This window comes from Neopsephotus bourkii, unplaced genomic scaffold, assembly GCF_033783945.1.
Source record: "Neopsephotus bourkii isolate Nb327-2 ecotype Australia unplaced genomic scaffold, CSIRO-AGI_Nbou_v1 NB_991, whole genome shotgun sequence".
In the NCBI taxonomy this organism is placed as follows: domain Eukaryota; kingdom Metazoa; phylum Chordata; class Aves; order Psittaciformes; family Psittacidae; genus Neopsephotus; species Neopsephotus bourkii.
This window is the reverse complement of record NW_026901483.1, coordinates 1424615-1451840: the sequence shown is the minus strand read 5'-3', so window position 1 is coordinate 1451840 and position 27226 is coordinate 1424615. Positions and strand designations below refer to the sequence as shown.

The following is a 27226-nucleotide window of genomic DNA, read 5'->3' as shown; positions in this document are numbered from 1 at the left end:
AATGAGTTTCTGACCACTGATCCAGGCCATCAGCCCTATATTTAATTAAAGTAGCACAAACTGTGTATCCACCAAATGTCTAGGCAAAGGTCAACAATCTGTTCTGGGCACCAGCACTCTTGTTATTGTTGTTAGGACTAGAGGGAGGCTCTAAAAAAGATAGAAACCCTCAATTCAGGGCTTTTTAGGGGTGCTGTTGTCATGTTCCTTTTCCTTTATTAACCTTGAACTGCCTCAGACACCTGCCTGCCTCCTCCCATCACTTTTTTTTAGGATATACTTGGCTGTTCAGCTCTCTGAATCCCAGTTAATGTCACATTCACAACCATCTCAGTTTCAAGACTGGGACAGGAATGGGGCTTCATAGATAACTTGGAGAAGAGAAGCTGTGTGGTGACCTCTTAGCAGCCTTCCAAGTATCTGAAGGGGACCTTCAAGGATTCAGGAGAGGAACTCCTCATCAGGGACTGTAGTGATAGGACAAGGGATGATGGATTCAAACTAAAACAGGGGAAGTTCAGGTTAGATATAAGGAAGAAGTTCTTTACTGTGAGGGTGATGAGGAACTGAAACAGGTTGCCAAAAGAAATAGTAAGTTCTCCATCCCTGGCAGTGTTCAAGGCCAGGTTAGACAGAGCCTTGGGTGACATGGTTTAGTGTGAGGTGTCCCTGCCCATGGCAGGGGTGTTGGAACTAGGTGATCTTAAGGTCCTTTCAAACCCTAACTATTCTATGATTCTAGGAGGCTATGACAAGGGTGAGGTAAAAAGAGACCATCTGTGACTTGGGTTGTTTTAAGCTTCTGTAGGGCAGCACCTTTCCACCCTCCACTCTAGCATGTAGATGTGTAATATAAAGGTTTTGAAAAATCTTGTGTATGTTTTGATCCCTTCTGTTTCTCCAGCTTTTACCCCTGTTACGGCCTGAGGCAAATTCAGCAGAGGGGAAACAGATGCCCTTGCCCAGTCTGCTCCCACGTAAAAGGAGTGCTTTTGATGCTAAGGTAAGTAGGGTTTCTTCAATACTCAGATTATTTTCTCCTTCATAAACAAACAAGAACCGCTTTGGCAGTAGAAATATGGGGAAGCAGTGTTTAGCTAGACCATAGAAACTATCTAGGGAACTGAATTGCTTTATAAAGCATGATTTTTTTTTATATTTAATGTTAATTCTGTGAGCGTGGAATGATCAGGACCATTTCACAAAAGGCTATAGTTCTGTTCTGATATCTGAGGTTTTAGAAGACAGGTAATTAACAACTGCCAGCATAAAGGCAGGTGTGGATTTTATTACAAGCATTACTTTCTGATGACTTGAATGACTTTGACCTCGAAATGTTAATCTTACTGAACTCCAGAGCAAATATCAAATGTCAGGAAAATCCAAATAGAAGTGTGGACTTTGAGTACTTAAATTAGTCTACGTTTAAACAGAAAGGGGTTTACAACTTATTAGCAGAGCTGTCCCTCAACTCTAATATGAACAGAAATATTCTGTGGTTAGCTGATAGAGAAGTAAGAGCAGAGAAAGATGATAACCTTCCATATTAATGTGTGAACTGCTATTCAGAGTCTAGCTGCCTAGGGCAAAATAGTTATCTTTTTGAATTGATACACCTTTCCAGAGCCAGGAGACAATGCTTAGACACCTGAAGTCTGTGCCACCTATTACCCATTGATCCCTTTCTCTTGTCATGAGAGTTGTAATGCTGCTTTTCCTGAGCCATGTCTACAGCTGCAGTAGGTTTTACATATAGCTGAGCCTGTGGCTCTGCCTCTGTATCTGACTGACTAGCAGCAGATTGTCCTGTACCAGAAGCAACTATACTATAAACTAGTCAGCCTTGGCAACAGTTTGGGGACAGAATAGCAGAGAGATTTAAGGTTTAATAGGAGACAACCAGCCCTGCTTTGAGACATTTTTTCTTTTTAATTCTTTTCAGTCAAGTTGCCTGAAGTGAGCACCAGCACGAGTCACATTGTAGTTTTCTCTGGGAGCTGAATTTCAGTAGCTTTACTTTTATAATGGCTGGTGGGATTCAGCTGCCTAGTGTGTTTCGTTTTCCTTAAAAGAAGCTCCTAGTATTTAGTTTAACATACATGGAACAAATATAAAAATACTGATCAATAAAAATATTTGCGTTTGAATTACATCTTAAAAAATGATATGAATTCCCTCTTACATTTTTTGTGGGTGCAAATAGAAAATGTCTTCCCTAAAGACTGAAATCTACTTCACAAAAGTACAAAGACAGAACTGGACTTTTACCTGCTTATGGTAATTGTATTAACTGCTTGGGCATGCAATATGAAAAAAGCAATGCAGCTAGGTGTTTCCCAAATGCTGATATACTATTAAACAAATCTGTTTCTGATGTGGTTGGGATTTTTGCATGCTCTTCACTCTAGAGCTTTTCTTGTTTCTGTGCTGCTGCTTGTCCCCTGCTGGTTTTGGTATTGCTCTCTGAAACAAAACTTTACCACTTTTATTTTTTTATACATACATATATAAATATATGTACATACGTATATGGAGAGCACGTGCCTGTGTATACATATGTGAAATCAAAGTATATACAGAAGTAATTTCATGTGTAAGCTTCTTTTCATTCAACAAAGGGTACTATGAGAAATGAATGGAAAATCATTGATGCTTGGTTTGAAAATAAGTAAGATTTTCCTGTACTTACTTAACAAGGAGCCATAAACCAACTATAGTAACCTTGAATGCATTAGTACAGAAAGTGCTATGTGGTAATCTTTTATAGGTTCACATTTAAAGAGAAGGAAATCTTTTACAACAATGTGGGAATGCTTTTCCCTGTAGTATCATTTTTTAAGAGGAGTGAAGACTTCTTTGTGCTCAGAAAACTGCACAGATATAATTCTGTGACTAGCGGCATTCCCACTAGGAAAAAGCAAGAGGTATTTTTGCTGTTGTTTTGTATTGATTTGGCAGCTATGTAAACTCTTTCAGTAAACCTGTTAGCAATGCCAAAGTGATCTTTTACTTTGGGTTACTTGCAAAAATTCACAGTTAGTTTTGCAGCTCCACTGTGTGACCCCAGCCTACAAATCTTTCTTGTAATGTCATGGGCTCTGTCCATCTTAGGTCATAAAAATACCATATATAGGGCAACATGGCTAGAGGAAACAGATATGTCTTTTGGCTGCAGCTCCCCAGATATTGTAACTTTTGGACAGGAAAATGTATTCAAAGAGGACTGTTCAGCATTTCTGTAGCCTTTTTTTTTCCATAAGGAGTTTATTACGAGAACTTTATATCTTTAATTATACTAGTCAGTTTTGCTAATAGCACATTATGCATCTTTCTTCTGAAGAAAACAATGCAATATCTATCTGCTTCAAAAGCAGCTGTTGGAGATGGGTGGTTGTAAACACTCTTTCACTCTGTGCATTTGCATTCACCCTCAGTGAAAGTTTCCTAGTGCTCCTCTTCTGTCCTGGCACTTGAATTCCTGTATAGTGCCCTGAGAGCTCCCTTGATCTTAACAGAGTCCATGACTATTGTCATGCATGCACATGGAAAAGTTCTTTGCAAATAACCTCATGATTTGGGAAATTCTGTTGTTGTGTACCTAGAAGAGGAATTTATGAATAATTATTATCAGATATGTCAGAGTTTTCTCCTGGTTTGTTCTTAAGTTTACGTGTGATATAAATATGCAACTTTCTTTAAGAAACACAAGTACTGGATGCCACGTATTGTTCTTAGAGAAGTGCCCAAAGCTCGTTACTATGTTTGATACTTTTTCATGTAAGTCTGTGGATAAGGAAGTGTTGCCAAGAGGGAATGTGGGGTGGAATGAGCAAGAAGGGAACCATACCACTCAGTGAAATGACAAAAATTTAAGTGGGATGAGTTAAGTTGAGTAGATAGCAGTTTCTGTTTTCTGTTCTGAGGTTTCTATTCTGTTATATCCATGCATGTTAACACTCACAGCAGTTAAGGCCTCTGTCTTTCTGGCCCAAGATAGGGAGGCTTCACATGCACGGGGGAAGAGGACTCTCCCTCTGTCAGGTTGCCGTACCTCAGTCCTATGTGGAGACCCGACCTGTACATCATGGTAATACTCAAGCTCATATTTCTGTAGGCTGTAAGATGTCTATAAATGGAGATGAGTAATTCCATCTTCTTTTGAAATATCTAAGAAATATATTGTTGGAAAATTTGGAACTGGTATAATTTAAGATGAACATCAGCTCTGGATACTGAAGCCAGCTTTAAATATAGTACAGAGTAGCCGTGCTCCTTTACAATTCTTTTCTACTACTAAAAAAAATAAGGTTTAGTTAGGTAATGTATTCTGGTTTTCAGGTTTTTGATTTTTTATTTCTGTATGTTATAGCTACCCTGGGAGACGAGCATTCTAAGAACAGTCTTTCCATCAAATACATTGAGAGCTTCTATTTTTTTTTAACTCTTAGCCTGATTTTGTCTTTCATGGAAGATGAAATTCCTGTGAATAATCACATGTGTTAAAGGAGTGGGAACTGCAAGACAGTTCCTGGTATGATACACAAAAAATGCATTAAGGTTTGGATATAAACCTGCAGGAAGGAGGTGACTCATTCTTCAGTCACCTTGTTTTGCACTTACGCCAGGATTCAATATTGCGAAGTATAGCACACAAGTTCAGCTAATGTCTGGAGATGCTCAGTGGCAGTAGCAACTTTTAGTTCTGGATTTCCTGTCTTTGGTGGGTTTTAGTCTGGCCACTTATGTTATTTTAATGGAGACATTTCTATCTAATTTCCTTTGTTTCTTTTCAAACCATTAAAAAAGAATCAGAAAGGGGTGATATTAATAATGTATTATGCCTGAGACTTCTTCCAACGTGATCAATGTTAATGGGATCATTGAGACTCCTCTCCAGAGATCAGAATTACTCTTTATTGTTGCTGCAGATTGTGCTTTCCCTGAATGCTAAGTATGAAGCATGGTGCACTATGGTTCGCTTGTATTATCAGTGTCAATGTTGCTTTAACAACCATACCGTTACATTAAAAACTATCCATTCTAAAATAAAATTGTTTCCTAATAAATTATTTTTTAAATTCTCACACACACACACCTACCTTTTTTTTTTTTTTTTTTTACTAATTTAATCCTTGGAATATTTAATAGGCTTTAAAAGGAAAAAAAAGTTCAAAATAATTCTACTTGCAGATTTTGCAGTATTATAAAGTGTTAATTAACATATCTCCATAAAATGTCAGAGCACATTATATATCAGCCATACAAGGTGTGATGGATTGCGGATGTAGCTCAGCAAGCCATGATATATAACAAGTTTTTCAAAGTAGGTATTTGTCTCTCCTGAATGGCTACAATATTGTTAGATTTAGAGAATTCATACTGGAAATTGACAGGAACGACAAAAAATGTTTTGAATGTTCAGTTTAAAACATGAAGTTCAGAACAGATGCCTTTTCCATGGTTTTAAAGCAATATCTTTGTGTCTCTTCCTCGCATTGTTAAAGAGGTTTTCAATCTCATTACTTTCATTTTTCAAATCAGAAAATATAACATGAGTAACTGCACATGTAATAATCAGAATTAAGAATGAAGTAGAAATAACATTTAATTATCCAAGGTGTCTTTCCTAGGAATAGCCATCTATCAATTATAGTCACGTAGTTCATACATCACTTTGACAGTGAAATTTGCCCTGGTTTATGGAGGATTATCTTTAGGTATGCCTGTGTCTAGATTGAAATATCAGGGCATTTGTAATGGTGTCCAAAACCCAGGTTGTAAAGAACATAAGAGGAAGAAGGTGCAAGTGCCCACATCATAAGGGTAAAGAGTTTGGAAATGCTCTCTACCAGTCCGCAGAACAGGCCGTTGTGATGTGAGTTGTTGAATTTTGAGAAACATTTCCTTCTGATAACAGAAATCATCAAGGAGAAGCCTTCAGGAAGGTTCCCTGCAGATCTTCACAAGTGCCAAAGCATGGGCTCAGGGCCTGAGTGTGTTTAGCAGTACTGCAAAGGACTAGAAAAAAGCAGTGGTACAAGCCTCATACATATCTACCAAATCAGTGCTTTCCTCTTGTTTACCATCCAGAGTATATTCTTATGACCAAATGTCTTCGTGATACAGAAAACCCCAAAAGTTTATTCATCTTTCAGTGTTGCAGTAGTTTGGAGGTTTTTGAAGCTGAGTCTTATTTCATGCCTGTCTCTTTTAATGAGGGCATTTTTTCAGGGCTGGGTAGCTTAGAAGCTGAGACAGTGCAGCTGAGCAGCACTGAGCAGTTTTCATTTCAAATGAGGCTGTTGACAAAAGTTTAAGGGAATTGAAATGAAGTCTGAAATATCCTTCCTGCCTTCACCAGGATGTTTGGAAGCCCTAGGGTGCTACAGACTGTGAAAGATTAGTAATTAGAGGCTCACCTTCTGTATACTAATGAAAGGCTCAGAACTAAAGCTTTTAACATTGAAGGGGTTGCTGCATCCTGCATTTTTTACTTTGAGGTTTTTAGACAAACTAACTGTGTCAGAGGGCATATCTAGCAAGTTATGCTGAAAAAATGAAAGTATTGTTTAAGCAATTAGTCGGAGTTTAAATGTGTGCTGTGGAAATCACTTTCAATACACTTCATACCCACAGCAGTACAGCTGTGCTGTTATTGGGCAGCTCCCTGAGATCCTGCCAGTCTGTGGGGATGATGGGGTGGGGGCTCCTGTGGGTGCCTGTTACTGGCCTTTCTGTGCATAAACATCATGTCCCATCTATCAGGAGACAGAATTAGGAGAGGACTGAAAAGTATTTCTTTAAATATGAACTGGTACAATCCCTCTCTGTTCACATGAAATGACAGGATAGCCTTTCCTTGCTGAATGTTTGCCTTTTTCTGCAGGATTTGATAACAGTCAAAGAATGTCTCATATATTACCTATCTGTCATATATATCAATGTTTTGAATTAAAAAAAAACCTCTTTTGTTTCAGTTTGCTTGTTTTCGTATAATGAAAAAATAGATAAGTCAGTTAAAAAGAATTTAGAGAGGTGTCAACTTAATCTATTTTAAAATTTACTTTTTTTATGAAGTATTGTAAAATTTCCAGCATTATTATTTTGTTTTGACTTATACTGAAATATTTCACCTCTAAAAAATGAGACTAGATATATGAAATATCTAGTCTTCTCCTAGTATCAGAAGGGTTTTCCCTCGTGAAATACAGGTATTAACAAATGTCAGAGAGTAAATTGGTAATTCAGCACAACATTCTAGATTCTGTTCTTAAACGTTTATACCAGGATTGTCATTTCAAGACATACAGTTTCTGAAATGCAGGTTAAAATATAATTACCATGGAAGTGACTATTTTGACTGGGACATATACTTCTTCTACAGGAGAATGTCCTGGTCTCAGATGTGATGGCGTCTTTTTTCTTTGGCTTCCCCACCAATGCAAAAATTGGATTTGTGATGAAGGCAGTAAGTTTGCTGCCATACAAAAAAACATTTCTCATGCACAGCTCCATTCCAGTACAGTCTTGTATATCTCTGTGTGGAGACTGAATCCAGCTAAATATGGGAAGAAAAGAGGAATTACATATTTTCCCATAAGAGCCAGTAATTTGGTAGGTGGTGTGACCTCGCCTTTCATTTTTTGCTTGCTACAATAAAAGATTGGGCATATGGTAAGAAATACTTAGAAAAAACTTGGAATCTAGAAATTTTGAAAAATCTAACTAAAGGGGTGAGATAACTTCTTCCTAATAGTAGGCAAACCTGAACATCCTGAGTCTTTCTGCTCTGCTGCTGGGTACAGGATTGAGGAATGCCACCTCTGACTCAGGATAAATCACATGACTTCACTGTATTCCAGCTTTAAGAGCTGTTTGAAAGATACATCAAACAGTTCACACTATGCATGGGAGGAACAGCAATTCATCTAAAGGTGGCAAATTTGAGACATGACAGGTATTAAAAAGGAAAAGCTAAGTGCAGAAGTACATTTTTATTCTACTGCCTTTCCATGCAGGTCATGAGAGGCAGTCCGTTCATTCCCCCAGTACATCACCAAGTTAAATATATGCACAACCACTTCTAAAGCCATTCTTTATCCCTTTTAATGTCACTCAGTGATCATTGAGGTAGTCTAAATCCTTCCAGAAACAAGTGCTCATCTGAATTAAAATGCACTGTGTGGTATTATGTAATTTGAGAGTGCCCCAAACTCTTGTGGTATGGATAATGTCATATATAGCAAGCCATATTTCTAGGGTAGCTGGCTTCCCTAGTCTCCTTCTCTGCAGCACTGACTTCAGAAAGTAAAGGTCCAAATCTTTTTCATTTGTATTAATTAAAAAAAAAAGGGGGGGGGGGGGGAGGAATATGGATGTGAAAGTTAATGGAGTTAATTACATTTGTATCAGTTAGATGGAGAGGAACAAAAAGGACAATTTGTGTAAGCAGAGAATTGGCTCTGGTATTTTCTGAGTAGCATCAGTTTTTTAAAGATAAAGGGCCAAATAGTCTATACTACTGATCTCTCACTTTTCAGGAATAGCATATAAAGTGTGGCAGGCTGGTGAGTACTGCAGAGATCCAGGAAGAGAACTGGACACCCTGCAAGCTGTAGGGCGTCTGCCAGTGTAAAGGGAGAAGAGGTCTTTAGTGATCTCAATAATGTGATTCTTACCAAGGAGGCTTAAGCATGAAACATTTCTGTCCTCCCCTTTTGCGATCACAATCTGTCTATTGGTTTTAGCAATTCAAGGCTTGAGTGAACAGTCAAATTGTGAAAAGTTGTTTCTCCTGAATCAAAGCCAGGAAATTCTAAAAGCTAACTTGGAAATGGCTTTCTTACCTGTGAGATCTCTCCCTCCAACTGAGAGGAGCCAGTGAGAAGAGATGCTGTGCTGTACCTTGTTCTTACCAAGGACAGGCTGGTGGAAAATGGTCAAGGGCAGCCTTGGCTGCAGTGACCATGAAATATTGAAGTTTGAGATCCTTAGGGCGGCAAGAAGGATGCACTGCAAGCTCACTACCCTGAACTTCATGAGAGCAGACTTTGGCCTCTTCAGGGATCTGCTTGTTAGAGTACCATGGGATAAAATCCTGGAGGGCAGAGGGGCCCAAGAAAGGTGGTTAATATTCAAGGATCACCTCCTTCAAGCTCAGGAGCAATCCTGACAGAGAGTCAGGCAAAAGCACCAGGAAGCTGTATGGATGAACAGGGAGCTCCTGGACAAACTTAATGCATATAGGAAGCCTGCAGAGGGTGGAAGCAAGGTCAGATAGCCAGGGAAGAATACAGAGAAGCTGTCCAAGAAGCCAGGTATCAGGTTAGGAAACTTAAAGCCCTGATAGTATTAAATATTGCCAGAGACATCGAGGGCAACAAGAAAAGATTCTTTAGGTACATCAGTGGTAAAAGAAGACAAAGGTAAATGAGTGCCCTCTCCAGAAGTAAATGGGAGACGTGGTTGCCCAGGATATGGAGAAGGCTGTGGCATTCAGTGATGCCTTTAAACTGAACCAGGGTAGGTTAAGGTTAGGTATTAGGAAGAAATTCTTCATTGTGAGGGTGCTGAAGCCCTGGCACAGGTTGCCCAGAGGAGCTGTGGCTGCCCCATCCCTGGCAGTGTTCAAGGCCAGGCTGGACAGGGCTAGTGGAGGGTGCCCCTGCCCTTGGCAGGGGGTTAGAACTGGATGAGCTTTAAGGTCACTTCAAACCCAAACCCTTCTATGACTCTGTAATTTCAGTGTTCCTTCAGAAGGCTTAAGGAGCATTTCCCTAGTGTCCAAGATGGCAGAACCCTCTTAGGCTGGGCTTTTAATCCTTTGTTTGAAATGAGACCCATAGATCAAACTTTAGGAAGGGAGTAATTACTGTGAGTGAAGGCAATCATGAGAGTTGTAGAAGAATTTCCCTAACACTATAAATTATATCCGGTAGTATTACCTCAGTGCACAGTCCATGAAGAACTTTTCAGGAAGAATCAAAATTAATTTATAAATTCTGTAATTAAAATGTTGAGGATTGAATCAGTGCTTGAGGTACTCTATGATTGCATTGTCCTTCTCTTACATTTTTGCATAATATTCAGATTACTTTTTTCTTTCCTTAAATATGGCAGTTGAAAAGAGAGAATAAAAGTCTAATAGATTCTTTTTTCCGTCGTCCCGGGTATTTTCCTCTTCATTTTCTTGTAAAATTAGGAGCCCTGATAATTGTCTTCTCTCTGTTAGAGAAGTTTAAAGACTGGTTATAAAGGGGAGAATTAGTGGCAAATAAGCAAAATAATATAATTTTATATATCAACTATTTAATGTTGTAAAATATCTATTTCATATGGGGATCTGCTAGTTAGAAACCTTGGGGAAAGAGGTAGGAAGTGGATTAATGCTTTCTGGATGTTTGTTGACTTTGAGCACATAGCTCTACCTGTCCTGTTCTTCAGTTTTATTGTTGTGCTGAAACAGTTTTTGATGAAAGCATACTTCAGATGACTTCTACAATTGTGGGCTCCCAGGATTAGCTTGAGATAAGCTAATTAATAGCTCGTCAAAATGGGCTGCATACCACCCTTAAGCAGCTACAAGTAATTTACCACAGAGAGTCCCAACCTGGATGTTCTGCTATCCCCATTGTTAAGTGATGTCCTGATAATTGTAGGCGATACAAGCTCTCCTCACTCCCTGAGTTTGAGTTAAACTGAATCAAAGCTGGTTTTGAGCTGAACAACTTTCTCAATTGGCGGTTCCAAAATCATTAATCAGGATATGCAACATGGAGATTTAATGGCTAGGAAATGCTATTAATTTCAGTGGTACCACTCTGTACTTCAGTCCACACAATCAGATACCTAAAGACCAAATGATACTTGGAAACTCTTATTTTAACTGGGTGTTTAACACCTTTTAAGCATGTCAGTGACTTTGATTCCCAGGGCTCTGTGATCAGCACCTTTGAGAAGAGTGCACAATGCCTTCTATTTCTGATGTAAAAAGCATTAGAATGGGAGTAAATTGCTCTTGCTGTTTTTGCATATGGTTCATTATTTCTGTGCTTCCCTCCCTTTTATTTCTCATTGCAGCCAAAACCTTTCCAAAGGCATGAAACGAATGGTGAGTGGCATCTTGTGGCTCTCAGCTTTACCACATGAATGACTCAAGCCTTAGGAATGATAGTGCCCTAACAGTTGGCAGTCTCCCACCTCAAAGACTGAGCAATTCAGTATAATAGTCTGAGCAGCCTCAGCTACCATTGTGTCTGGGATTTTGCCTGAACTGTTAAATCTAGGACTTTGAGTAGGCACTTTGTGCTGCTGCTGCTGCCTCTGGGCCAGTCATGCCCATGAGTAACTTGTATAAACCACACTTTACAAGCTTGAAATGAGTTGTGGTTGTGCAAGATTAGAACAGATGAGCACAGCTCTGTCTAGATGTCATTGTCGACTCTTTTTTTAAAATACCCACATATATATATATGCACAAGTGAAATAGGGCAGGAGAAATCGTGCTAAATAAAATGATTTTATATTTTGCTTCAGTTTCCGTTTTAACTTTACGTGAAATAGACTACAAGAGAGTTGTCATAATAAACTTTACAAATGAGTTGTCAGCAGTAAACTTCCATAATTTGGCAAAACTTTGCTAAGTACAGACTATTTCTGACAATTCCATTTGAACAGAACTGTAGTACTTTCATTTTACTCTTACGGATATTTCTAATTCTGATCACAAGTATTAATGGCTGTAGGCATTTTGGAGGCAAAATGAAAAAGCTGGGAAGATGGTCTTTGCAGAACTGCATCAGCCTCAGTCCTCTACCTAATCCAGCATTATGTCAGTACCAAATAATTCAGAGGAAGGGAGAATCCTGGTTATACAAACATGTGATAGGATCTAATACAGTCCTGAATTGAAATATTTCATATTTATTTGGGATTTTGGCAAATCTACTTTGTGTTAGCTGGTTCACAAAGTTAGATTGCTGCCATGAGTCTGTGCTCTCTTCATCAACTTCTACATTATTTCTTTTGCTGTTTCACATTGCTTTTTAGCCAACTTTGGTGAAGAACATAGTCATTTGCTTATCTGTAAAAGAATGCTTACATGCAGAACTAACACTGGTCAGAAATGCTGCATTAGAAGTGCAAAGTTTTTGCTTTGTATTTGTGTTTTGGTTTGTTTTTCTGTATGAAATGTTTGCTGCAGAATTGTTTTTGTAAACCAAGCAGCAAACCCAAATGTTTTTAATATAACTAAGCCATCACCTACCCTCCATGTAAACTCTAAGGAGATGAGTAGTCTTGAAATGCTATATTCTTCATCCAGTGCATCTAAGGGAGTACTTACATTTAAATTTTGTTTCATCCTTTTAGTATGTATTCATGTCATTACCAAATGGTAAACCAAAACAGATGTCAGGCTCAGTTTAGAAAAAGTGGTGAGCTTGCAGTTAGATATTAAACTACTTGTGAGAGCAGGGTTTTGATATACGTCTGCCCATCCCTTTCAAATGAATATTTTTATGTTGGAAATGCCTTTAGTGCCCCTAACTTCATATAAGAAAGTAGACAAAAAGGAGGGGACGAAAAGACAAAAAAGAAGGTAGACTATGAAAGCCATTAGGATGAAGAAGTTTGCGAATGTCTGCTTAGTTAAGTGTATTTGTTTATTAAGAAGCGAAGAGAAAAGAACATCTGGCCACTGAAATGGGTAGCCTGTGGAATAAATTTATACAAATAAGTCTATCTTAAAAAGCAGAACAGTTGTGTACTTTGCTACTAAACAGATTTTGTGGCAGTATTGCAAACTTGCCAAGATATTAAGTAAATGAAAGCCAACAATCAAATCTAAGTACATACCTTAATGTCATAAGAGTATTATGGGATTACAGAGGAAGAAAGCTTATGAAAGTACTGACCTTCATCTATACTCTGAAAGACATTCAGGTGAATTAAAGAAGACTTTTTACAGTATCGAAAGACAGTATCTCAGAACAAAAGAACTGTATGAATGCAAATATTGTAGCAAAAGTTTATAATATAGGCATTCATTATTCATGAAATTGTAATAGATGGCATTTTGTAGTTTCTTACCAGGAGTTATGAAGCATTCTTAAAATACAAAAAGCAGTCTGTAAGAGCACAGTCAGTGGAACAGAGTTCATATTTGTGATGGAAATCACATTTTTCCCATTAATGTTGATGCAAAGTGTTTACCAGTTTAAAGGTATTCAGCAAAAAAGTCCCGTTTTCATGGATGTCTTCTCAAGTGCTAACTAAACAGAACTGTCAATATTGAGTTCACATCTACCTTGACTGCCTGGTTTGTTCCTTCTCCTCCTGCTGGCTAGCAACACTGCATGTTTATTAGTGGATTTCGGAGCTCCTCTTGGGATGAGACAGGTACTTCTTTAGATACAAATCTCAGATGAATTCTGGAGAATAGTTTGTCTGAGCCTTATTTGTCTGCCTGTGTCCTGCAGAATCTTGGACTCTAGTCCAGCAAGCTTTGCACCTGCAGAAACCCTCCTCTGCCATGAGATACCCTCTCAGGGTCAGACAAAAAATACCATTGTGGCAGATTATGACCCAGCCATCACTTGGAACAGAAAAAAAAAACCCACATCAAAAAACTTAATCATGTGTCTTAGGAGCATAGGGGTGCTTCAGTGCACAAGGAATACTAGGCCAGTGCTGTGCAGTGTGTTTATGACTAGTCTACGGAATACTCTGTAGGAAGCTACCCTTGAGGGTTTTCAGACACTCTACCTGGTATCCCAGGTGACCCTCCATATCCAGGGTGAATATGTGTAGTCTGAAGCATTGATATTTAATGGCATCATCATGACCCCTAACCATGGTAGTTGCTGAGAAAAAAGTACAGAGGCTGGTTTACCTTATTATCTGATTGGGGATATCTTCTCTAAGGAGGTAGAGAGAAGGTAGCAAGATGTATCTCTTTATAATGAAGGAAGCAAGTTATGCTTCCAGTGATGGGTCTGCAGAGATTTGGTTATCTAACACACTTGACTGTCTTAATGACTCAGCCTCTTGATGGCATTGCACTTCATGCATGTATGCTTTTCCCTTGCTCTAAAGAAATTGTGTTATATGAAAACCAGCAAGGTATTTGAAATGATCACAGTGTGATTTGGTAATGAAAACCTTGAACTTTGTATATTCCTTACTTACCAGCTAAAATCACTGTTGATTTTACGGTTTTGGTAAATGACTAGCAACTAAAGAGAAAAATCTGAAATAATCCAAAGCTAGCAAATATTGAAATTGGTACCTGTTCAGTGCTCTGGTAGAGTACACACAGAAGTGTGTACTGCAATTTTCTTATTAATTGAGAGCAATGAAGGATGCTTTCTATTATGTCAAACTGTTTAAACAGTGAAATTAATAAACACGGTTTTGGTGCAAGGTCTGAATCCTGTTCGTCCAGCTTACCTCACTGAGTCTACTTCTATGAGTAGAGTGAGTAAGCAGCAAAGACTAAGATTTTTGAGAAACTGAGCTGTTGAGTGGAATTAGAAGTGAAGTATGTTAATTCATAGAAAACTTAATAGCATTCAGGTTTCTTGTTCTCATTTCTTCCGTAATGCAAATTTATCTATCAAAGAGAAGAATGCAGTGCAATTAAAAAGTGATTAACAAAGCAAACAAAAACTTCTGCTATCAAATTACATCACCATCCCACCAAACATATAAATTAGTCTTTAAAGCCTCTTCTTAGCTGAAGCCATTCTCAGATTCTAAGTGTATGTGCAAAGAATAGAGAACTGAAAATCAGTGGGTTGTTTCAAACTATCAAGTGCTCTCTCAACATTTAATTCAGTCTTTCTGAATTAAATATCTTCTGTTATATTGAATTTTGTAGTAGACTTTTCTGTATAGTGCCATTTTCTGAAAAATTGTAGTTTACTAGAAAATTGTTAAAGAGACAGTTATTCTAGTGGTTCTTCATAGTCTCTGTAAACTGAAAGCACTTCAGGCTAGCTTTCAAGGAAGACGCTTCAGAGCTGGCTGCTGAGAGCCAGGAATATATATATATGGAGCGTGATTAAATTGAGCCATAGATCAGAATATATGGCAAAAGACAGCACTTTGATATTCTTGTTTTGTTGTGGATCTGAGGTTCATTGTCTCAGCTACGATAGTCATGAGAATCACTGATTGTCTTACCTTGGATAACTGCTTAATTCTTCATCATTTCCATCACAAAGGAGTGCAATTTTCATGTTTAGATTTGATTTTCAAACAGATTAGATAATCAATAATAAAGGTTTAAATAATAAACTGGAGCACAACCGAGTTAATCTAAAAATCTGCACTCAGTTGTAATTTGTGTATTTCCCAAGCTGTATTTGGAGCAAATCAGTTGTTGGGTTTTGAGGCCTGATCCAAAGGCCACTGAAATCAATGAAACTATTACTCGTGAGCACAGTGTGGCTTTGATCAGATTCTGTAGATTCATAATCCCCTATGACTACAAATGTTCTAGAAATTATTTCTTCAGATTGTTTAGGAGACAAGTCTTTTGTATCCCTGTGCCCCGAAGAGATTAATAAATGGAAGCCAGAGATCACAGGTATCTCCTCTGTGTACATGAATAGATAAACTGTGTTAAGCTTTTATAACCACTGACTGTAACAGAAGAATACAGCAAATTAACTATGAGAATTATATAGAATTAAAGTATTGGATTAATTTAAATGAAGTTGCATTCCAGTACTGCAAAAGTAAAATAGAAATAAGAGAAGCACTTACCATACTCTGTTGTGAAAGAATGAAAGAGATTTAAGAAATGTTCTAACTCTTGAGACACCAACCAAATGAAAGACAAATGCTCAGAAGCTATCAGTTAATGAATACAAATGTGACCACTTTAGTTCTGACATGAAATTAGCAGTTTATCATATTAGGATTTATTAGTAATCTCAGATGTGGTACTTGTTTGATATATTACCAGTTTGAGACAAGTAACGCATAACAGTACTTGTAAAACTGCCTAGTTTTATTTCTACTCATTTTCTAACATAAAATGTTTGGAGAATTATAGAAGATTCTACAAGTATGCATTACCAATAGGTGTGTATTTGACCTTGTATCTAAGTCCTTTTCTTGAAGTTTACTAAGGGGTAAAACTCCGAAACACAATGGATGTAAGTGGTGAAAAAGTAGAGTTAGTTGCTGTTCAAGCCTCTGTTTTCCTTGACGTCTTCTCAACAATTAGCTGAGTTGCAAACCAAAGTTCAGTGCAGCAATTGCTTTTTTGAGTTTTAGTATGATTCAGAAAACTCACGAGATGAGAAAAATAAAACCACCAAATCTTCAACACTGATTGGAGGGTTTCAATATTTATTTAACAGATACAGGTAAAGTGATGGCTAGAAATGATAAACTGTCCTAGTTTCAGTAAGGTAGTGATTTAGAGATTGTATACTGCTGCTTGGAAGTACTGCCTGTTGCTGCTACAGGCTATGTCACAGAGACGTCAGTCAATTGGCACTAACATCCAGGTGTATTGAAGAAAAACTGGTTGCTTCTGTTTGCAATACTAATGTAGTATGAATGTTAATACAGGATTTACTTGTAGAGATGGACTAGCAAAATGCTGGTTTAAAATGCTTCTGAAGACATGCTTCAGTTGTCCTGTAAATGTTAAGACAAGACAAAAGTCTTGATCATCTCCTCTAAATTAATTTTTCTAGTTTTATTCTGGCTATGCCATCTTTCTTAACAGCGTCAATAAAACCATATAAAAGAATGGAAGTTATTGAGTGAAAAGAAATAAATTGACAAAAGAATTATGCTGCTAGAATGTACTTGAGAGAGTGAAGCTTTAAATTAATTCCGGAGAATTTGAAGAATTAGGGCTAACAATACTAGAAACTCAGGACAAGAAGGGGTAAATTTGAAAAAGTAGAATTGTGTAGTAAGAAAAAAAATAATTGTAGAGAGATTTCAGTTGTGTATAGAAAGCAAAATTAATCTGATCAAAGTGAATAGGTTTTATACAAAAGGAAAAACCCTCCTCCGCGTTCATAGGTCTCTTATGAATACATGTGTATTTCAATGCTAAAATACAATGGGAAGTGTCATGAGTAAAACAGAAGGAAATTGCTATGCTAGGAATTCCTCCTCCCCATACCCACAACCTTCAGTTCCTCCTGGACCACTAACAATCTGTCTGCAATTAGTTGTCCAAAGGAGAAAAACTGGGTTTGCTACTGAGACTATTTTAGTTCATTTCATGGTAAAAACTTAAGCATGCCTATGTAGATTAATGCAGTCATTAAAGACCAACATCAAACAAACAAACAAAACCCAAACCCCAGCATATTTACACGCTTGAGCTTGAAAGAGCACTTTAGAAGCTGAGCATTTAACATGCTGATGGAGAATTTACAGTAATTTCTTGGCATTTAAAGAAAATGCAGTAGAAAACAAATCACTAAAGAAGGCAAGAGACAGTAAATGAAATCCTAGGGATAAGCAGAAAAAACCTATCTAGGTAAATTTAAGAAACTAAAATATGCAGTATGATTTAAGGCATTTTTAAGGCAGTGTTGTTTTGATTTGTTTTTAGTTTTTGGTTTGGTTTTTCCCCCCCCATATGACACTAGGGTTGTTGACTTGTCATTAGAGCTTTGAAGAAATAAAGGGTATAGTAACTGTTTTAGGTACTTTAAGTGGTTTTTTTGCTACTTTTTATATCTGTCATTTAGCAATTTCAGTCCTGATCTTTCATCTGAGCACATCAATAGCATTAATCAAATATTAATAGCCCTTGTGCACCTGTGAACCTTTGTGTTTGCATGGCTTTTCATATCTAAGGATCTGATGTGCTAGCACCTACTTTCACAGGCATAGTGAACTCCTTAAAACAGTTACTACAGTCACGAGTACAACATCCCTGTGAGGCAGGGAAATGGTATCACTGTTACTCAGTAATGAGAAAAAGGCTGAGGAAAAAAAGTTTGCGCAGACTTGTGAAAGGAGCAAAGACTAAATCTTGATTTTCTGTGAGCCAAGTTAGCCCAGGCTTCTTTCTTCTTAGCTAATGTTCAAGAGAATATTTCTCTCTTTACCTCTGAAAGTAGCCTTGTTAGAGATCAGTTGAGCTTAAATTTAATGAATTTTTATTTACTTTGGAGTGTGAAGTCTTTTTATGAAAAAATGCTTTTTTCTGGACAGCCTGAAATCCAGCAACATTTTAAGAATTAGAGCAACAGGGTAATAGTAAAGCTGTCATAAATTTGCCGGACTGTTTAGCTGTAATAGTATGGGCTCACCATGTTTCATCTGATATTTGAACATGATTTACCTCGTGTTCATTTGCTCTTTGTTGATGTATATGTGAAGGAGAGCTAAAGGGTTCATCTGCAATTTTTTGGGGGAGGAAGGGATCACTATAACAACATGGCTGTCTAGAATATTATCCTACATTAAGGAAACAACCAGATAAAGTCTTTTTGACACAAACCAAGAAAGATAGTAGCTCTTGGGAGATGTGCTTTCTTTGTGAATCAGAGCACCAGACATTTTTTTCCTCCAAGAAAAACTTATTCGAGGCTTATTTGAGGCTTCCACATGAGGTACCTTTTTGACCCTTTTACCTTTTTTCCTATTCTTCTTGTGCCCTTCTTGCTGTTTTGTTACAATCCTGCTAGTGCTAATACAAAAGAGACCCTGCTTTCTGAAGTGTTGAGTGCTTGCAGTTCTACTTACAGTGAATGGGACACTTAAAAGGGGTGGACAGGTCCAGCTGAAAATCAGACTCTGAATGCTGGTCCATGTTACTATAAAATTTAAGCTTACATTTCAAAGAACTTGTAAGACTTTGATTAAGTCAATTAATTCATTCAGTGCAGAAAATGGAGTGCTAGAAATGAACTGGTTTAATTAATCTGGGACTGCTTGATCTATGGCAGAAGCACAGTGAACCAAATTTCTTTTCAGAGAACTTGGCCTTACAATTCATTTTCATAGGAGAGGTATTCTGAAGATGCTAGTTTATGATATAACATTGGTGATGCATCTCAAAGGTACATTAATTTTTTAAGCATAGATGTTCAAAAATATCACAGAATCAGAGAAGTGGTTGGGTTGGAAGGCACTCTGGAGAGCATCTAGTCCAGCCCCCTTGCTAAAGCAGGTTCATCCAGAGCAGAGTGCACAGGATCACATCCAGGTGGGTTTTGAGTAACTCCAGAGAAGCGTAACATGACATGCAGTACCTGTAATGTATTAATAGACAACGGGTTAGCTTCACTTTCTAGTTTTATCTCACAATAGAAATAGCCAAAAGTCAGGATTTAGATGCAGAGGGACTTTCTTCATCTTTCTAAATGAGTTTCTGTTCAAATAAGAAGGAAGCTTTTTCACCTAAACTTCTGAGAGATGGCAATTTGCAGAAAATGATGGTTTAGAAAACACCAGCATATGGTGCTTTGAAGCAGTTTCCACATTTACTAAGTGTATTGGAGGCAAGAAAGATTTCAGAGAAAGAAACGACGCTTAAGAAGTGAGCTGCATTTAATCAACCAGGTGGTGTTGTGAGTACTAAAACACTGGTTACTTAAACATAAGAAAAAAAAACATCTTTTACTGTGAGTTTGATTGGATGCTAGAATAAGTTACCAGAGAGTCTGCAGAGTCTCCATCCTTTTGACATACTCGAAATCCACACAGACATGGTCCTGAGTGATCTGCCGTAGGTGACCCTGTTTTGATCTACTTTCTTCCTAGAGAAGTCAGGCTGCACATACTATTATTCATTGTCATTTTGTCTTGTGAACATGGGTGATTTCATATAGGAAAAGGTTTCCCTATACACTTGTGAAAATGTCCTGCAGGTGCCCAAGAAGAGATAAATGCAGATCAATGCACTGTATGTTATATATATATGCCCTACCAGAAATCTGTATCTATTCAAAACAGCTTTATTTAGCTAGATAGATTTATGGAAATTCTCATTATCAAGTTGTATTTTAAATTACCTGGATTCCAGCATTTGTGGAATTTGGGGTATGTTTGGGTTGGCACCGTTCTCAGCATGGCACACTGCTGAAAACTCATATAGTTCTCTGTTGCCTGGTGTCCTATCCCAGCCAAAACCTGGAGACCAGGTTAAGATATTTTAATATTTTATACATGTCTCTTGTAATGCATATGTTATTTTTTCTGATTTTACATGATCATAGAATCATAGAATGGTTTAGATTGGAAAGGACCTTAGGATCATCTAGTTCCAACCCACCAGCCTTGGGCAGGGGCACCTCAGACTAGACATTGTCTCCCAAGGCTCTGTCCAACCTGGCCTTGAGCACTGCCAGGGATGGAGCATTCACAACTTCTTTGGGCAGTCCCTTCCAGTGCCTCACCACCCTCACAGTAAAGAACTTCTTCCTTATATCCAATCTAAACTTTCCCTTAAGTTTTAACCCATTACCTCTTGGCCTATCACTATCACTACAGGCCCTGATGAAGAGTCCCTCCCCAGCATCCCTGTAGCCCCCCTTCAGATACTGGAAGGCTGCTATGAGGTCTCCACACAGCCTTCTCTTCTCCAGGCTGAACAGCCCAAGCTTTCTCAGCCTGTCTTCATACAGGAGGTGCTCCAGTCCCCTGATCATTCTCGTGGCCCTCCTCTGGACTTGTTCCAACAGTTCCATGCCCTTTTTATGTTGAGGACACCAGAACTGCACACAATAATCCAAGTGAGGTCTCTCGAGAGCAGAGTAAAAGGGCAGGATCATCCCCTTCTTCAACCTGCTGGTCACGCTCCTTTTGATGCAGCCCAGGACAAGGTTGGCTTTCTGGGCTGCGAGCACAGACTGCTGGGTCATGTTCATTTTCTCATCGACCAGCACCCCCAAGTCCTTCTCTGCAGGGCTGCTCTGAATCATGTGGTCTTGTGTGCATTCATGTTTCTAAAATAATCTCAGACCTGATCCTCTCCTCCAATGGGCCTGATGTCTTCATTCTCCCAGTCCCTGCTTCTGCCTTCCAAGATTGATTTTTAATTTCATTCATTCTGGTATTACTCTGATGCAGCCCAAACAATTAGCTTCTGTGAAGGTTCTTGTAATGTACACTGCAATTCAGGAGAGCCCATTTCTCTCATTGTTAAGGTCCTTCTGTTAGTAGCTCTTCTGCTGTTCATTCTGCAACTTCCTTTTAAAAATCCTGGTTTTAGCCTCTAATACTGCCTGTGCTTTCTGTGCTGAGTTGAGCAATTCCTGTTCTGTTTCTTTTTTTTTTTCCTTTTTCATTAAGTATCTTATAAAAAGATCACTGTGTTTTCCTAAATTAAATAAAATACATAACGTCAGATCTTAATCGGTTATTCTTCAAACTGTGCTCATTCTTTGAAATAAGACAATGGTGCTGTGTTGAAAATCCTAGCTGTCCTGTCTGTATGTATCCCTAGCAATTTTCACATCAGTGATTAAGGGATTATCTCGAACCACAAACACATGCCTCAAGCGAAAACGTACAACAGTGGATTCTGCAGTCCTTACAAGTAATACTGGGACATCCCTTTGTTTATATGAGGAATGATTATACAGCAGCCTGTAAGAAATGAGTCTTCTGCTGTTTTTTCTCCAGAGTAACAGCTGACTTTACAGACCTTTTCCAAGTTCCTTCACATTACACTGTGCTTTTTAGGATTCAAAGTACCTGGTATTCAGCAATTCAAAATTTCTACAGCTCTCACCTTCAGCTGGTCAAAGGAAAAATGAAGGACAGGTTTTTATTTCCTTGGCATCTCAAGCAACTTTCAGAATCCCCAGGTCACAAACAGGGAAAAGAATGGAATTTAGCCACACACAGGGTGAAGAACAGAACTTACAATGGAAATTTTGGTTAAAATGCCTTAGAGAAGACAAGCCATAAGGATTGCATAGCAGGAGCAATTTGGGTGGTTGTTGTAAAACTGAACAAACAGACCTCTCTCTCTGTCATATTTTCCGAGGTTTTTTTCAATCCATACTGCTCCTGAAAAACTTTTCAACCTTTCATGTAGAAGCAGTGGTGGGACTAGTTCAAGGGCAGAGAAAAATAGTAGAGATTACCATAACTTTCAGTTGCATCTAAACATAACTAATCCTGCTGAGAGCAAGATACAGCCTGTTGGACAGTGGAGATTAACGTAGTTGATTTTAAAAATGCTGTGAATCGCTGAACGTAAGAGTGTTTTGGGATTTCTGGGAAACATCTGTGTTTGTCTAGTTGCACTAAATGCTCCCCAGTGAGGAAGGTACTTTCTGAACCTCATATGCACAAAATTAATGAATCTCTGCTTGAACAGTGGTTGCAAAACAAACCCTTTGCAGTGATGAACAGTCACCTTGGTTTTATACATCGGACCAGCCCCAAAGCTCCCTAACAGAAAGATGCCGTTTTCTCTAAACCTGAGTGTGAGTTTGATAATGCACCTTAGTAAAAATTGTCTCTCCTGTTACCTACCTGCATGTTTCTACAGTGGAACTGATTGTGGGAGATTGTGGCTGAAAGATCCAATTAAATTAAAAGTACAATACATAACGGAATCTTAACTTCATAAATTGTGACTTTCCTGAGCTATCAGTGTTGTTTGGTAGTATCACTGCTAATGGAACATTTTATCAAGTCCCTGATTTATAGTATTAGAGGATTTGCAATAATCACTCTTAATTTAAAATATAATTTTACAATGGAAGTAGAAAAAGATGCTTTGGACATCAGTTTCAAGCAAATACCTAATGTCTGTCCAACTGCTGAGATTTTTTCATGTATTAATATTTATTTTTTATTACTTTTTTTAGTTTACTTTTTAATTGCGACCATACACTATGTGAAAACAATCTTTTCTGTTCCCCCACTTGGGACTTCCCATTATTGTATTTGTGTGCTTGAGACAAGGACATCAATCAATATGAATCAGATTATCAATAGGATGGGCTAATGATAGCTTTGAGTCATCTCTGCCCTCCTGGGTCCTGCCAGAAGGTTAGAGGGGCCTCCAGGTGTCTGAATTCTATTCAGGTTTCTGTAACCTCCCATCAGCTATTATGATCAGGGTTTTCTCATCTAATTCTCAAGACAATTTTTTGGGTAAACCTCCAAATAGCTGATGACATATTGTGTTGTCCTGTTTTCTATTTCTGTGCTGCTAACTGTTCAGTTCCAGTTCATTCTCTTAGCAGAGTATCAGTAAGAATCCTGTATTCCTATTTCAGTGATTTTCAGGCTTTCTGAGGAAATCAAAATGATGATGTATTCCATAATGCATTTGGTTGACATTTAGCTAATGATTATAGTTCCTGTGAGTTTTCTCCAAGGAAAATCTAAATCTCTCTGTGTATGGATATCTCTTACATGCAGTATTAAGTAATGGTAAAATGTATGTATGATGTTTCTGGTAGAAATTGTCCCTTGCCCTTGTGCCTGGAATGTGTCCAGACTTTGTTGTTAAGATTGTTACTGCTAGATTAAATTATGAATTGTTGTAACAATGAGAGAATAGTGATGCCAAAAAGTCTATATGAGATTGATTAGGTTATAATTATGTAAAAATTGAATTAGTAAAGAATGTTTTTTTCTCTTGTTTTGAAGTATGGTATGTTTTCAGGAGCAGCCACTTACAGCTCCTAGAATCACTTTATTTAATTGCTTAGTGGTCAGACAGGAAGGCCCGCAGCACACAACCTACACTAATTAATTATTTGTATAGCAATAGACCTTGGAGACAAAAGGCTCTGTATTTTCTTTTACTTCATTCCTCTGGACACTAGGATAATTTCAGAAACATCGGTGGAATTATTCCAGATTTTCACTGGCAGAAGAGGTGAATTGTTCTTACAGATATGTTACTACATTTATATTCTTGGGATGCATTTCTATATAGCAAAAACAGTGTAGGAAATGTCCATGTGCTTGCTTAAGAATGTGAGGGGAAAAGCTTCAGATCCATTAAAAGAAGCATTTTAGAAAGAGTATGCTTGTTCTTTTCTATGTAGTTATCTGTTGAATGGCCACGTGCTGGAAGTGTTCCTGCTGAATCAGTTAAGTAAGCAATTTGATAAAGAAAAAAGAGCCTCTACTGGATGATAGTAAAAATCTGTACACAAAGTAGCAAAAGTTTAGTTCCACTCTTGACTATTTCTGGGTGTTGTGGAAAGAAACAAGAAGATAAAATAAAAACTGATTTGTTTGTATAGAATTCTTCATGTCTTGAAAAAGCATTACCCACATTATGGGACAGGTTAGAGTGATTTTTTCCACACTCATAAGAATTTTATTCATTAGGGGAGCATTCATTAAAGTATATACTTTGCTATGCTGGAACACCAAAGTTAATAGAGGAGTAACTAGTCCTGTTGAATATACTGAAAAACAATACGGTTGTCTAAATCTGCAGATCAGTAAGGTACCACATAGCAAACTTGCCTTGCCTATTGCTGCAGATAGACCCTTCGTCTTTGAGACATTACATCTGTCTTCCTGTTGAAATATAAGGTAATTACAGAAAAACAGTAGCATGCACAGCTTGTAACTTAGGTCTGCATAGTAGTCCCACACCATCTTTCTGTTTGCTGGATTTACAGCTCTCTACAGCCCAGACTTGCAAGTTCACCATGTTGATGGGTATGGTTTCCTTATTTTTTAGTAAGTTTCATTGTTCTGCAAACTGAAAGTAAAAGCTGGTTTAATTCTCATTTTAAAAAGAAAGGAAGTCTTGAAACAAAATTTAAAAGCCAGTGTTATAGGCTTTTAACATTGGGTGCAATATGTCAATAGATAAATGATCTTATTACCTATTATTCTTATCTCCTGGATGTTATACAGTCCTTTAAGAGGCTTTGTATCTTTTTTCCAGCCCAGTTGTTTGTGTTTGGCTTTCTACCATGTCACAGCGAGTACAGATGATAGCAAGTCATTACTGTATTGTTTGCATTTATAAAGAGAGATTGAAAATTGGCTGTGTATTCTGTAGATTATTTGTCTTTTTAATGAAATGGAATAATCACTAGGGTTTAAGGAAAACAAGGTATATATGAGTATGGAAACACAGTATTAGAAGTTACTTTTGGAGAGGGGAACAAACCTACTCCATTGTTGGCCAAAAAACCTTTGCAACTGGTAAATGAAAGCAAAGTAAGCCAGGCAACCCCTTAACCCTGCAGTAGCATGGGTGAGTTTCTCAGGTAATAGAATTCAGCAGGAATTCACCTGTGTTTCCACTGAGGTTAACATTTACCCTGTGCAGAACTAAATGAGAACATCAGGTAAATACAGAAGTGTAGTCATCAGGCTAACCTGTAGAATATTGTATGCCCCAGGATACCAACTTCAGCAGTCTTCAGAGAACTTTTTTCTTGGCTTTATGATTTAAGAGAATATCACATCCTAGAGAAGCGTGATTCCTGTTAGGCCTATTCCAGAGTTCTAGAAGGGAGTCCATTCTTCAAACAGATTGTTTACCTCAGCATTGTAATTGCATCTGCAGTACTGTGACCTGCAAGTCCTGAAATGAAATGGCATTGCAGAGTGCTAGCAGTTTATCTGCACGTAAGACAGCAACGGAAGGCTTGTACGCAACCTGAAATCTGCTTTGAGCTGTGGGACTTATAAGGTGAACAGGCTTCACTGGGACATGGATTTCCTGTCATAGCAAGTAGCACTGCTGGGATAATGTCATTCCTCTAAGTTTTGAACTGTAAATTTCCTCGTTGTTCTGATTTGTGATGAATAACTGTCTAGATGGTGCTCTTTTGAAACAGAGGACTGAAATGGGGAAGAAACAAGAGACTTGAGTGACAGGCAAGGAGGCAAAATATATGAAGTGAGGAGAAGACTTGGGAAAGACTAGCTGGTGGCTAGATGTGTGAAAATAGCCAAATGCTAACAAAAGAGGAAGGAAAACAGTCCATTCGTTTTCCCCTCTCTGTTCTTTTCTCCCCTTCACCTTCCCGGTTTGTGCTCTTAAGTGTTCCTGTCTAGTGAGAGGGGCAGCAAAGTAAACTGCAGATAAGACTTTAAAAAGTGGGTATTTCAGAGTTTCTTCCTCAAGGGGACACACTGAGGAGCAGTACATTTCTTTTTAGTTTAAATCCAGTTACCTTATCTTTCTGTTGTTGCTTGGGGTTCTTTGCATTTGGGGATTTTCTTCCTGTTTGAAGGAAGCTCCTTAGTTTTCTTTGTCCTTTGTATGCTATGTATAATGCAGTAGTCATAGCAGTGCTTTGGAAGTCTAAATTCATTGTTCATTTATGATGATCTTCCATTAATATAGGATATGGAACTATTTACATTTTCAAAAAAAGGGTTTTGTAAAACAATATTTGGACAAAAGCATGGTGTGTTTTGAATGCATACGATTTTATCAATGCATGACTATACATTCTATATGAACAAGACCTTTCATACTGTGCAGATTTTCTGCTTGCCTGGCAAAGCTTGGAGCGAAGCTGAAATCAAAGCAGCCTTACTTAGTGAAGCAATTTCATTTTACCTGAAATACTGAGGCTTAAATTATAAGCTTGAGGATGACTCGGTAGAAATAATGCATGCATATAAACTACATAATTTTCCTGGTGTATTTTCACAATCAATATAACTGTGTGTTTAAAGTAGGGACCGTAGGTCAATCTTCTGAGCAGTGAACAAATACCGTATTTTTTATCAGAGAAAAACTGCTCTATGCAAATAATATCTGACATGAATATTTAATAGGTTGTACAGTAGGAAGTAATTGCCAACTGGTGAGGCATGCTGAAATAAAAAAGAGAAATACTGAAATAACAAATCTGATCAGATTTCACTTACAGCATTTTCCAGACACTAGGTGGTCTGACAGGCCTTACATATATGAAATAAATGTAGTAGCCTCAGTCTCGGTTCTAAACAGTAAATATTAAATAACTGAACAGGAGATTAGCTGATGCATATATATTGATCTATCATAGATTTAGTCTTTACTGAACATAATGCGAGTTGTTCTTTTTCATCTCAAGATACTCTCCATACTGCCATTACCTCATTATTCACTGTGGTAATTAACTGCGTCTATACAACTTGGAGTGTCTTTGCTAGAAAACACTGCACATCTAGGGCCGGTGTCTATTCTTTTAATTTAAATCTCACAGCTGAAGAGAAACAATAATTTTCTGTTCCCCCTCACCTTGAGGGCTTTTTCCATTCTCACATTACTCTTTTGTCTTGGGAATCCTGGGGC

General features: G+C 37.9%; 1 long non-coding RNA gene across 2 annotated transcripts in view; it reads left to right on the top strand.

Annotated features, from left to right (window-relative positions):
- LOC133215625 (uncharacterized) overlaps positions 1 to 27226 on the top strand; it is a 40187-nt gene that overhangs the window by 1732 nt on the left and 11229 nt on the right. The window contains exon 2 of one of the 2 annotated variants that reach the window (XR_009726438.1): positions 905 to 1007. This is a non-coding gene — a long non-coding RNA (uncharacterized LOC133215625). The remainder of the gene's footprint in view (positions 1 to 904; positions 1008 to 27226) is intronic. The other variant, XR_009726437.1, reaches the window with a different exon arrangement.